The sequence below is a fragment of the Martes martes genome (genome assembly GCF_963455335.1).
Source record: "Martes martes genome assembly, chromosome: 8".
Classification (NCBI taxonomy): Eukaryota; Metazoa; Chordata; class Mammalia; order Carnivora; family Mustelidae; genus Martes; species Martes martes.
The window spans coordinates 25044684-25059514 of record NC_137895.1 but is presented as its reverse complement, the minus strand read 5'-3'; the positions used below and the strand labels follow the sequence as shown (position 1 = coordinate 25059514).

At 38.7% G+C, this 14831-nt stretch overlaps 1 pseudogene across 1 annotated transcript; it reads left to right on the top strand.

Annotated features, from left to right (window-relative positions):
* Positions 1-9692: 9692 nt before the first annotated feature.
* On the top strand, positions 9693-14823 carry LOC308347026 (non-histone chromosomal protein HMG-17-like; annotated as a pseudogene). Its single transcript has 2 exons — positions 9693-10000; positions 14647-14823. The product of its transcript is annotated as a non-histone chromosomal protein HMG-17-like (transcript).
* Positions 14824-14831: the final 8 nt, after the last annotated feature.

The window sequence follows — 14831 nt, the reverse complement described above, 5'->3', positions numbered from 1 at the left end:
TCTTTCAAATTTGCTGAGTTAGAAAACCACAAAGAGCCTTCTCCTGGTTTGTTTGTTTGTTTTTTTAATTTAAAAAATTAAGGATTTTATTTTAACAGTTTGTTTATATGACAGACAGAGGTCACAAGTAGGCAGAGAGGCAGGCAGAGAGTGAGAGGGAAGCAGGCTCCTTGCCAAGCAGAGAGCCCAACATGGGGCTCGAGCCCAGGACCCTGAGATCATGACCTGAGCTGAAGGCAAAGGCTTTAACCCACTGAGCCACCCAGGCGCCCCAAGGATTTTTTTCTTTTAGTAATCTCTACACCCAACATGGGGCTCAAACTTACAACCCTGAGATCAGGAGTTGCATGCTCTACTGACTGACCCAGCCAGGCATCTTATTCAGATAGTTTTTTAAAAAAATAGTTTTCCTTTGGGGTACCTGGCTGGCTCAGTTAGAACATGTGATTCTTGATCTTGCGGTTGTGAGTTCGAGCCCCACATTGGGTACAGACGTCACTCAAAAAGTTAGTTTTCCTCCAATAAAAATAAAAATATTCCTTAAAAATAGTTTTCCTTTAAAAATTTTATTACAGAATCATAGGAAATTTAAAAATATCAAAAATATGGATTCACTTTCCAATTACACATTCAAATATTTCACTCATTGTCATATGTATTATCCTCACACATTAAGTTGCTCTTTACCACTAAAAGTAAATTATTTTTATCACCAACTATAATGCTGAGTTGCCTAAAAATTCAGTTTATCACATAAAGTGAGTTAGGCCCCCAAAATACATTCTTAGTGATCTTTCACTGAACTCTTTAACAATTGTCACCTCTATGCAAGATGAAAACAAGAGAGGAAGTGAGATGGTTTAGTGGCTCAGTTTCTTTTTTTTTTTTTTAATACAGCTTTTATTTATTTATTTGAGAGAGAAGGAGAGAGAGGGAGAAGCATACTCCCTGCTGAGCAGAGAGCCCGACATGGGGCTCAATCCCAGGACCCTGAGATCATGATCTGAGCTAAAGGCAGACACTTAACCAACCAAGACACCCAGGCACCCCTACGTTTCCTCATATCAGATGAGAACTAGAGAAAGCATGGTACTTTCATGGCTCTTACCTTACAGCAAAAAGTGGCTGGTCCAATACAGATTTCCTGGTTCCAGTATAAGGTCATGATTTATCTATGTTCCTGGCCTGTTTCCTTGTTTGGAAATAAAGGATCTGAAAGAGATTTTTTATTTAAGTATTTTTTTGTGACTATGTAAGTAATATATGCACTGATTTCTGAACATTTGGGGAAAAAAAACAACTATTAACATTTTGACATATTTCTTTCAAGAAAGAGGAAAAGAGAAACACAGGAGAGCACATATACATACAAATGAGGAACGGGACAAAACCAGAAGTATAGATAAAATCAAACAATAGGAGAATACTTACTAGTGTTTTATGAAAACAAAACAAGATATAAATGGTTCTTAAGAAAATATAAATTACATGAATTGACTCAAGAATAAATAGCAGAAAACCTGAATAGATCTACAACTAGGAAAAAAACCTGGAAACATTTGCAGAAACTTACTTCTACAAGATAAGTATCATTATGATCCCCATTTTACAGAATGGGGAAACTTGAAAGGCTACACATCAAGAAATTAGCAGAACTGGTCCTTGTCAATAGTTTCCACTATTGCAACCAGTGTACTCTGAGAAGGTCTGGACTCCAACAAGGAAAAATTCATGCTATGGTAGTGAAGTCATTTAATAATCAGGAACTTAGGGGCACCTGGGTGGCTCAGTGGTTTGAAGCCTCTGCCTTCAGCTCGGGTCATGATCCCAAAGTCCTGGGATCGAGTCCCGCGTCGGGCTCTCTGCTCAGCAGAGAGCCTGCTTCCTCCTCTCTCTGCCTGCCTCTCTGCCTGCTTGTGATCTTTGTCTGTCAAATAAATAAATAAAATCTTTAAAAAATAATAATAATCAGGAACTTAGACCATGTTCTGTGCTAGGCACTGATCTGGACCTGCAAAGATGAATGCTATGGTCCCTGTGTTCAAGATGTTTCTAGTTGAGGGGCACCTGGGTGGCTCAGTGGGTTAGGGCCTCTGCCTTCGGCTCAGGTCATGGTCCCAGGGTCCTGGGATCGAGCCCCGCATCGGGCTCTCTGCTCAGCGGGGAGCCTGCTTCCCTTCCTCTCTCTCTGCCCGCCTCTCTCTCTGCCCGCCTCTCGGCCTGCTTGTGATCTCTGCCTGTCAGGTAAATAAATAAAATCTTCAAAAAAAAAAAAAAAGATGTTTCTAGTTGAGTCCAGATAGACAAATAATTATAGAAACTACACTTCAACATGATAATTGTTATAATAGAGGTAGAAAAAAAGTGGGGTCAGAGCTCAGAACAAGTGAGGCTGGGGAGTCAGGGAAGGGCTCAAATGGAAATTTCCACTTGGGCTGGCTCTGGAAAGGCAGAGGAAGGAAAGGAAGGCAGAGGAAGGAGAGAAAGAAGACATTCCATACAGAGAGAACAGCATATGCAGAGGTAAAATGTTTTTGATAGTCTGTATGTTGATTTCTTCATAAAATATTTTAAAAAACAACAATGCAAAGAGACATGATGTGTTTTTGACAGAAGGCAATAGTGCTCAGCAGCATTTTTCCTTATTCCATCCTGATAAAAACCTGTCATTATTTCACATTAAAATGGTTGGGATATTTGGCAAAAATCTACTGTATTTTTCCTTAATGAGTTGTCAGAGATTCTGCCGTGCCATTTGTCTTCTAAGCAAGTTATTATGAAGGCTGTCAGTAAAGAGTAAAGATGAGGATAAACAATATATTCATCAGTCAGCAGGGGGCTGAGAATCTGTTCATTCAGAATCAGCAGGGGGCCGTGGGAAAATGTCTACTCTTTAAGCAAGCCTCGGAAGGACTACCATTCAAAAGAGAGGGTAGGTTTGTGAGAAGTTCAGAAAGTCTTCCCCTAATTTCAACTTCTAGGTGCTTTCTGTGGGCCTTCTGCTTACAGACGGAGAATGAATGAAGCATAGCAGTGATCTTAATTTTGACCACTCACCAAAACCTAATTCAGAGACTGACAGATGAATCTGATACTATACAGAAGGTCACGTGTATGGGTAATTAAGTTGACAGTCACAAATGTCAAAATAATTCACTCAGTCTGCAGGACCAGGATTTCACTGTCTTTGTGAGGCTGTTATTAAGTATGTGGTAATTAAGAATTAAAACTGCTTGTTTGTCTTCCCCAAAGTTCTTACAGTTTGGGTTAGAAGAGCAAAGGAACAAAGTTTAGAGAAAGACAAATGTGGGCTCTGAGGCTTGTTCCTTGCGGGATTTTGAACAGGTTACTTAGCAACTCTAGCTAATAATGTCTACTTCACAGACTTGCCGTAAGGATTAAATTAGATAATATATGTAAAGTGTTGACACATAAGTGCTTTAAAAATGGCAGTCATAACGATGTTGCTGCTGGCTTAAATATTATTATTATTATTATTATCATATAGAGTCAAGGACAGTCTAGACTTTTTTCTGAACATAGTATGTTCTGATAGGAAGAAGAAAACCTTTATTAAACCTAAATATGTATGGATAAATTAACTACATGATGGAGAAAAATATATTCTGTTGATAAATTTTATCTCTTCTACTGTCACTAACACAATCTAACTTATTGTCTATGATCAGGCAGAAACAGAACCAGTTTTAGTTCCCGTTCTTAATTTATCACATTTCTAATTGTTATACTATATTTTGAGAATCTGGGTATAAGTATTAACAGCATCATTGAAAGATGTCATTTTTCAGTGTAAGGTTTTAAAATAATTATATTTTCCTGCCAAATGTCCTCAACATACATAGTCAACAGAAAGGTTTAACCTTCTAGAAACTTATTATTACTTAAATTGGAAAGTGATTCTGTCCTTTGAGAGGATAAAGGGTTAATCTATAATTGAAACCATAGTTAGAACTCAAGGGATATTACTTATTTTAATCTTTATTTTTTCTAGTTATTAATTTAAACCATCAGAGAATGACAGTATATTAAAGCTAAAAATTCCTTTAAATGAACTATTTCAGTTCCTCAATTTGAGGCAAAACTAAGGCCTGGGACATAACCAAATACCAAGTGTGGTACTTTAACATTTTTGTTTCTGGTATTACAGCGCCTATACATAATATATCCTGATAATTGATAGAAGTAAATAATGGAACTAATTTGGTATGGGACAAACCTTTCTAACTTGACTGGTTTTCACATCTAAGAATAAATCTCAGCTATTTGGAACATTGTGGATACTATTAAATGCCTCACTTCTAGTTCTTTGAATAATAGCTCACATTATTTTGATAACACATGGAAACATTCTCTAATGTCTGAAAGTTAAAGTGGTACTCAAAATCCCTCATTTTAGGTGTTGGATAGATAGCATTGGATGCAGAATATTTTGCTTTGGGAAATTTAACGCATTTCCTGACATACAACTAATATCTCTCTCAAGTATTTGTCTGTATTGTCTTGTTCACTGTAACTGCATTATATATTGGCCGACAAGATCAAATAAAATATTTTTTGACAGATATATTCTTTTGGTCTAAGAATAACACAGAATGGATTGTTCGTGTAGGCCAGTTGATGTCACTCTATAAAATTTGCAGTAATTATGATTTAAAAAAAACTAAAATAGACTTTTTAACCCTATACTTGAACAATTTTCACCCATACACATTCAGTCATGCATGTAAAGCTGTCATTTCCAATCCAGACTTTTTCTGATTAGTCCTTGCTATTCTGAAGCAATGCCAATCACAGTGATTATGTTATCACCATTGTGGCAATTAAATGCTCTATTTGTTTACTACTGAAAGCACAACTGATCTGACACACAGTCAAATTACAAATAGTTCTGTGTCTGATATTAATGAATGCCCATAATGCATTTTTCCGAAGTTATTTCTTTACAGTTAAAATGACACAGGGATTCTCAACTAGGGGCAACTTTGCCTCCCAGAGGACATTTAGAAATGTCGAAAGACATTTTTGATTGTTGCAGCTGGGAGAAGAGGAATCTAATGGGTTAGAGGCCAGGGATGCTGCTAAACATGCTACAACGTCCAGGTCAGGACAGCCCCCCACCCCCCAAAACCATCCCAGTGAAGAATTATCTGATCCAAAATATCAATAGTTTAAAAGTTCTGGGGATGGATGATGGTGATGGTTATACAACAATGTGCATGTACTTAATGCCGATTAACTGTATACTTCAAAATAGTTAACATGGTAAATTTTATGTTATGTACACTTTACCACGGTTAAAAGAAAAATCAGTAGTGCTGAGGCTGAGAGCAAATAGGGGAAGGGATTTCTAGACGGAGAGAATATCATGTGTTGGAAAGAAGTCTGGTCCGTGATTCAAAGGCAGGCATTGTGATTTGTGGGACAGAATGGAGAGAGATGAAGTTGGAGAGAAACTTGGGCAAAGGGTTTGTTTCAGGCTGTTAGTAATTGGGAACCATCCAAGGCTGGCAAGCAACAGAATTATATGTCCAGATTTTCATTTTGTTTTGGAGGAGGGGAGTTCAGAGTCACCTCTGGTAAAAGGTGGGTAACAGGTGAAGAGGTAGGACACCAAGGTTTATTTTTTAAAACTTTGATTCAATGTAAATATTTGACAGATGAGGAAAGTGGCGGGGGGTGGGGGGAGGAGGAGATTGTACAAAACAGGCGACTGTGGGAGAAATTCCATGAGCTTTTGTTTCGTTTCATCTGTGTTGTGCAAACAGCGAAGTCCCCATTTGTACAGATTAACTTGCAAATGCCTGTGTGTCAATTACAAATTTTACTCAAAACTTACCAATGCCACCCCATGGAAGGAGGGCAAGGAACTGCAGTATGTTTAAAGTCAATATTTAATGTTGGTCCTCCATTTGAGGGATTCCCAGCTTTTTTTATCTCCAAAGGTTTTTTTTATGATCTACCCTCCACCCCAAGTTGAATCAATGATTTATAAAACTAAAAAATATCATTTATTGACAATTTGCTTTCCTATTTTTATAAATCAGATACATACATAAATGCCAATCAGAGCTCCTGATCCATGATAATCAACCAGTATTTATATTTTGAGTTGATTTCATTCTAATAAAAGCGAAAAAGCACAAGATTTGTTTTATGCAGTCTACATTAGATAAATGTACAATTGTTCAACCATATTTGATTTGTTAGTTGTTTTGTTTTTTAATAATAAAAATAGTTTGCCAAGCTCCAATACTACCTACAAAGTGATCCAAGTCTGGGGAGCATGTTTTTATAAACCATAGTTGATCTAATCCACTGATTTTCAACAGGGGGCAATTATGCCCCCTGGAGGACATTGGGCAATGTCTGGAGACATTTTTGGTTGTCACAACTTGGGGAAGAGGGGGAGTGCAGGGTAGCAACTGGCATCTAGCTGGTAGAGGCCAGGGATGCCACTACAGTACATACATCCTACAATACAGGGACAGGCCTCACAACAAGAATAGTCTGACCCAAAATGTCAGTAGTAACAAAGGTTGAAAACCCTGGTCTAGTCTAACTACTTCATTGTACAAATGAAGAAAATGAGACCCAGGATTGTTAAATGACTCTTCCTTTTATTTCAAAAAATTTGGTTTAATTTTTAATTAGGCAATACATTCAAGGATTCCAAAAATAGAATGTACGTAAATGTATCCAGGACTCAAACAGACATTTCTCCAAAGATATACAAGTGGCCAGTAATGACATGAAAAGATGCTCAACATCATTAGTCATTAGGGAAATGTAAATCAAAAACTACAATGAGAAGGTTTTTAAAAATTATTATTAGGCTATCAATAATTTTTTAAATGGAAAATAACAAATGTTTGTGAGAATGTGGAGAAATTTGGACACTTGTACATTGCTAGTGGGAATGTAAAATGTGCAGGCATTGGAAAACAGTTGAGTAGTACTCCAAAAAGTTAAGCATAGAATTACCATATGACCCAACAATTCTACTTGTATGCATATATCTAAAAGAACTTGAAAATAGGTACTCAAATAAATACTTGTATATGGATGTTCATAGCAACATTATCCACGGTAGCCAGAAAGTGGAAAAAACTCAAATATCCATCAGCAGATGCATGGATAAATAAAATGAGATATGTACACACACACACACACACACACACACACACACACACGATGTTACTCAGCTATTAAAAGGAATCAACTGCTGCTACACGCTACAATGTGCATGAACTTTGAAAATATTATATGAAGTGAAAGAAGCCAGAGACAAAAGGTCACATGTTATTCCACTTATATGAAACATCCAAACTAGGTAAATGCATAGAGACAGAAAGCAGATTGGTGGTTGCCAGCAGCTGCAGGGGAGGGGGAAAGAGGAGGTGACTTCTTAAGAGGTACAGGATTTTCTTTTGAGATAATAAACATGTTTTGGAACCAGACAGAGATGTGGTTGCAACAACATTATGAATATACTAAATTCCACTGAACTATATACTTTAATAATTTCATATTACGTGAGTTTCATAATAAAAGGAAGTTTAAAAAAGGTATATCGTGAAAAGCTTATCTTTGGTCCACTTTCGGCCCAGTTCCTACCACACCCACCCACAGGAAACCAGTGCTCTTAGTATCTGAGGAATCCTCCAATATACTGATGCATAAAGAAATAAATGGGTAGATTGTTATCTCCTCTCTTTTTTCACACACGGGTAGCACGTTAAATAAGTTTTTCTGTGCTGGGCTTTTCTCAGTAATTTACTTCAGCGATCATCTGAGACATGGACACTCTTGAACATCACAGGCCAGTTAATTAGTGAAATGTTCGTCAATCTGGTTCATCTGATATTTCCCAATTATTAGATTTGGATTATGTGTTTTTGGTAAGAATACCAAAGAAGTGTGTTTTTTCAGCTGCATCTTAGCAAGAGGCACACTATTTTGATTTGTCCCATTGCTAACAGTGGTCATTTAGTCATTGGATTAAGGTGGCACCTGCCAGTCTTTTTCACTATGAAGCGATTTTTCCCCACTGTGTAATCAGTTAGCCATCAATCACATAACATGGGCTATTACATCTACTACAACAATGTATTCAATGACAACTTCTATCTTATATATTGCCCTTTTTAAAATTGCTTTTTTTAATTAACATACGTATTATTTGTTTCAGGGGTACAGGTCTGTGAATCATAGGTCTTATACAATTCACAGCACTCACTATAGCACATACCCTCCCCAGTGTCCATCCCCCAGCCACCCCACCCCTCTCACCCCCTTCCCCCCAGCAACCCTCAGTTTGTTTCCTGAGATTGAGTCTCTTATAATTTGTATCCCTCTCTGGTTTCCTCCTGTTTCATTTTCCCCCTCCCTTCCCCAACGATCCTCTGTCTTGTTTCTCAAATTCCTCACATCAGAGAGATCATATGATAATTGTCTTCTCTGATTGACTTATTTCACTTATCGTAACAGCCTCTAGTTCCATCCACATCATTATAAATTATATTATCCTTTTTAATATAACATGTATATGAATAAATTTTTTCATATGAATAAATTTTATGTGTCAACTCAGATTTTCTCAGTGTCATCTGTCTCGGGGGTCCTGCCTCTGCAAGGACTACTTCCTGAGGTCCTAGGTTCCTCCATCTCAGGCTGACTGCCTAGGCTCCTCCCACCACACTAAGCTGTAAAGCCTGGGAGCTGATTTCCTCAGCCATGCTCAGCCAGGAGATAGGACGGAACCAGTAGGGAAATTCCCTCTCCGTACCTAGGAACCCTTTTCGGGACTGTTCCAATGCATAATATTTTAATAAACCTGTCCAGAGACATCCTGCATGGCTGACCAACTGACTATTTCTGTGAAGGAGCTGTAAGCAGCTCAATAATGTGAAACCTAGTATTTGCTTCTCATTCTTCCCTGTCTTACCTTTTGGTTTCACACGTACTGCCCTGGGATTGTGCCTGCCAATAAAACATTCACACTTAAATTTTGCCTTGGGGTCCATTTACAGGGATCACGGACTTGACACTATGGCAGAAATTTTTCTTCTATCAGACTAAATAGAAACAACTGCGTTTTCCCTGAATAACTTTTTAAAAAATATTATGGAAATTGGATCATGTAACCAATCAATTTCTCTCTGCTAGGACTCCAAAAGTTTAGAGAGAAATGTGCAGCCCATCTCTACCCAGTGCATAAGGCAATATGGTGTAGATGTCTCCATTCTAATCTTATATTTGGTTGTATTTTTTCTTCATCCTTCATTACTTCATTATTTCTTTTTGTGTGTTTTTTATAAGAAACTTAAAATCATTTGTAGAATATCCAGAAGATAAAGAATGTAGCTAAGAATAATAACAAAAGCACAAAATGAGAGACAGAGGCTATTCTGGGGGCTCTCTCTAAATCATGGTATGACCATGTTTTCATCATCTACAAAATTTTAGGTTTAGACTAGGTATCTCTAGGTTCTGTCCTAAGTTCAAAATTCAATGATGTGGGACAGCTGGGTGGCTTATTCAGTTAAGTGTCTGCCTCTGGGAGCAGTGTGAAGAAGAGGCAAGAATAACCCTCCCCCCCCAACCGACGGGGCAATGCCCACTCGCCGCTGCATCTCCGCCACCAGCGCTCACGTCCCACCACAGCTGCCACCATGCCCAAGAGAAAGGCTGAAGGGGATGCTAAAGGAGATAAAGCCAAGGTGAAGGATGAGCCACTGAGAAGATCTGCAGGGTTATCTGCTAAATCTGCTCCTCCATAGCCAGAGCCCAAGCCTGAAAACAGGCCCCTGCAAAGAAGGGAAAGAAGGTACCCAAAGGGAAAAAGGGGAAAGCTGATGCTGGCAAGGATGGGATAAACCCTGCAGAAAATGGAGTCGCCAAAACAGACCAGGCACAGAAAGCTGAAGGTGCTGGAGAGGCCAAGCGAAGTGTGCGCATTTTTGATAACTGTGTGCATCTGGTGACCATACAGTTGGAAATACTATTTTTTATCAAGTTTTATAAAAATCCAGAATTTTGTTTTACTTTTTTTTTTTAAGCTTTATTTGTTGTTTTGGGGGAAGGGCATATGTCACAAATAGAATATCTCCAAAGCTAGAATGACACAAGGGGAAAAACACCTTTCCCTTCTAGTTTTGAGAAACTTCCTCTTGACTCCCAAGGGATTTCTTGACATTGACACACATGAACCGTCTTGGCACAAACCCCTGGGTGGTGTGGAAAAACTAAAATTCATATTTTATGTCCTTTTCCCCCTCTCTGCCTTCAACATAGACTTGACTCCCTTAAATCTAGAGACCTGTTGGAACCTGTCCCCTAAGACATGGTTCCCAGTATGTCAGGCAATCTGGACTTTACAGTGTCACCACTGAGATGGTGTCCCTCAAAAGAGTTCCTTTTTGGAGGACATTGGGAGATGGCGAGGAGAAGTGAGTTGGGGGGAACTGGAGGGGGAGACAAACCATGAGAAGTCTCTCATGGTGGACTCTGAGAAACAAACTGAGGGTTTTGGAGGGGAGGTGGGTGGGGGTTGTGTGAGCCTGGTGATGGGTATTCAGGAGGGCACGTATTGCATGGAGCACTGGTGTGGTGCATAAACAATGAATGCTGGGACACTGAAAAGAAATAAAATGAAATAAAATGGAAAAAAAAAGAGTTCCTTTTTCACCTCTTGGATCTTCAGATGGATAATTCTGCCATTTTCATTTCATTTCCTGAAAGGGTCAGCTTGTGAAAAGTTGTTAAACGACATGCTAAATATGAACTGTCAGTCCTCACTCTAAACTTTCCCTGTTCAGAGCATCACATGAAGACTTCATTGGGTTTTATAGTGGCTTTCTGATTTTGGTAATCCATTGGAGAAGGGAGTTTGAAAGTTATTGTATACTGTTGATCATCTACCCATGTCCTGCCTGAAATACCATGATTGTTTATGAAAAGTATCTTTAATAAAGTTGGACACAATTTGGCTTGGGGAAAAAAAAGTGTCTGCCTCTGGCTCAGGTCATGATCCCGGGGTCTGAGGATAGATTCCCACATTGGGCTCCCTGCTCAGCGGGGAGCCTGCTTCTGCCTCTGCCTCTGCTCCTTTCCCTTCTGTGCTCTCTCTCTTTCTCAAATAAGCAAAATCTTTAAAAAAAAAAAAAAAACACCTTAAAATTCAATGATTCATTGATGCCAACTAAAGAATTGGAGCACACTTGACTCCTAATCACAACACCAGGTTTCCCTTGAAATATGATTCTCTCTCTATAATGGTATAAAGAATATGGCCTTGCACCACCAGAAAGGCTTGGATTCTAATCTAGGTTTAGTGGTTATGTGATCGAGGAAGTGAATATATTTTGAGCATTAAATTCTTCTCTAGACAAAATACACCTTTCAAGTTTGACATAGTATGTGTAAAGCTTCCACCAGACCAAGGCCCTCAGATCTTGCCTCCCTCCCCACACTCCTACCCTTTTCTGCCCCACCCCTTTACATCTACTTTGGCCATAATTGATTATGACCATAATCATGGGAAAACAAAATGTTAAGATTATGCAAATAAAGAAAATAAAAGGAAGAGCTCGTCAATTTCGTAAGTAACTTTCTAAACGATCCCACTTCGTCTTGCACTTATGTTTATATTTCTATGTTTTCTATATATTTGATATATATTTCTATGGATTTGATATAAATTGTATATATCTATGTATTTATTTGTACTCAAACACATTTTAGGGACAGGCAGCATTGTGTCAAGGAAAAATCTTAGGTTTTGTAGACATTTCACCTTCTACATGGCCCTTAGCAAAATACGTAACATTCCTGAATCTGTCTCCTCATCTCTAAATTGTGGCTAATTATACCTACCTGGAAGTGTTGTATTAAATAAATTATATGATATATCCTAGCATAACACAGCAGGCACTCAATATGTATTGGTTCCCTTCTTCTCAAAGAGGTTTCAAGTTCCATGAGGCAGAGGTCACATGTTCATTTTATTCATCTTAATAAATATTTCTTGGTCACTAAACAAATTACTTTTTAAATGTTTATTTACCACGAGAATTTCTGGGTTATATGCTGAGCAGTAGAACCCAGGGATTACCAAACTGTTCACCCTAATTAGTAATTAGGGACTGTTTTCTCAGAATGTGCTCAAAATGTATTCTATCTCATCTTCAAAAAATATAGACCCGTGATTCCACCGTATTAGAGCCAATTATTCTGATGGCTATTCTGTTGAGCTGTATGCTAACCTGTCAATATATACTTTTAAAATAATTATGCCTTTTAGCCGAGAAATTTTACTTCTTTGGATTTATTGTAAAGAATTAGAGATATATTCAAAGACTCATGTTCAAAAGTATGTTCAAAACACATTTGTTTAGGGGCACCTGGGTGGCTCAGTTGTTAAGTGTCTGCCTTCAGCTCAGGTCATGATCCCAGAGTCCTGGGATCAAGCCCCTCATCGCATCGGGCTCCCTGCTCAGCAGGAAGCCTGCTTCTCCCTCTCCTGCTCCCCCTGCTTGTGTTCCCTCTCTCGTTGTGTCTCTCTCTGTCAAATAAATAAATTAAATCTTAAAAAAAAAATACATTGTTTATGATGGGTTAAATGGGAACAATAGAATGATTAATACACTAGCACATATATATAATAGCAATTATGCGTAATAGATGTTACACTACTTTTTTGAATATTTTTGTTTTTTTTTTTAAGATTTTATTTATTTGACAGAGACAGATCACAAGTAGGCAGAGAGGCAGGCAGAGAGAGAGGGAAGCAGGCTCCCCGCTGAACAGAGAGCCCGATGCAGGACTCTATCCCAGGACCCTGGGATCATGACCTGAGCCCAAGGCAGAGGCTTAATCCACTGAGCCACCCAGGTGCCCTTAGAAGAATATTTAATTACCTGAGCATTTGCTCAATATAAAGTGAAGAAAACAAGCTAAAAACTCTATGTAGATATCTTTTTTTTTTTTTAAGTGCATATGTTACAATAAATAGTGCACCAAAAAGTGAAGTTGTTTTCTTTGGTGATATTAGTTATTTTTGTTTGTTTTAGAACTTCCTGTATTTCCAAATTCTCACAAAAATGTACATATGGTTTTTAAAATTCAGAAAGTACTAATGGCCTTATGCCCACTTTATTTTCAAAAAGGTAAGATTAATATTTAACATGAGGATAAAAACCAACTTTAGGGTCACTTGGGTGGCTCAGGCTGTTTTGCATCTGACTTGATCTTGGCTCAGGTCATGATCTCAGGATTGTGAGTTCAAGGCCTGAATTGGGTGTGGAGCCTACTTAAAAAAAAAACAAACAACAACAACTTTAAACACAGCTATGTTTACAAAGGTTATGGTAATACTTTGTTTCACTTCACTGAGAAAACAGTTTTTTTTAAAAAATCACACTTTTAAAGCGTATATTGAGCTTTTGAAAGGTAACTTTATGAAGTAGAAAAAGCAGAGTTTTCAGAGTAAAAGCCAGCTACGTAGCCCTTATCAAGTTACCTGCTGAGCCATTTTCCTCATCTCTAAAATGGGAGCATAACACCCAAATCACAGGCTGTATAGTAAGACTTCCATTATAGCAACTGAAGGAGGCTGGCAAATAATAGGAACGCAAAGTCTGTACAAAGGCTAAATGTTCATTAAGGGATGGTCAAACTAAGGGAAAACCCATTGAACTTTGGGGTAAATAATTCCAACTGTTCGGCATAAATTACACTAAAAATTACTTTATTCTGTCAGTATTCTCCACCATCTTCAAGGACATTAAAATAACCGTAAACATTCACTAGCTCTTAAGTCCCCACCTCTTTCACATTATTTCTCACAAACCCTAGGAGAGTACCGGTTTTGAGGCCATTTGTAGCTAAGTAAACAAAGGTCTTAAGGAGGAGACAAAGGCCTTAGTTAAGAAACTACCCAGCACCATCCCTAAGTGATGGACAGAGGTTCTGAACTCAAGCTGCCTCCAAAGTCTTACCCACGACTCCGTAATGCCTCCATATGCAACATTCAAACCTCAATTCCAAATCCATTTTCTCAGGGCCGCAAAAACAAAACGGAAACAAAAATAAAACCCAGCACTTCTCAAAGTGCTTATTCTCCAAGAACTGCCTTTAGCATTTCAGATCAGAGCTGAAATGAGATTCTGATTAATACCGTTGATTAAATCCTTCAAACCCGAAGGATTAAAGACTGCGCCGGGTCCCTGGTGGCAACGCAAAAGAAACAGATCTGCAGGGAGACCACCACACTATATTCTAGAATCAATTTGATCTCATCTGAACCACTTCCTGTACTTGATTTCTCTGGTGAGTTTCACCTCTCTTAGTCTAGTCCTGCTTCTCCCTCTTCCTTTAAAGTGGGCTGAAATAAGCGTTACAAAATAGAGAAGGGGACTGTGGTATAGGAGTCCCCAAATCACAGAATCTGTGGGAAAGTAAGCAAGAGCCAAGAATCCGTCCTCATAGGTGTAAAATGAGAAGAAACCCCTATTAGCTAGGCAGGCAAGAAATCACATCTGCTCTATACAGGGTACACGGCCGAACCCTCCAGGCAGCTGAGCAGACAAGGACAAGAAATCCGGACAGGCTCCCCGTATTTGCAAGCCTATCCGGGACCCCTTACCGCGCGCGGTGCTACTGAAGTTTCCCACAGGGCTGTGCGCCGCGCAGAAGGCTCGAACAGCAGTGCTACCGCTGGTTGCCAGGAGACACTTCTCAGCCATCTTCTCCAATCAGGACGCGGCTCTCTGTGCCCAATCACAGAAGCTGAGAGATCTGTAGTCGGAGGT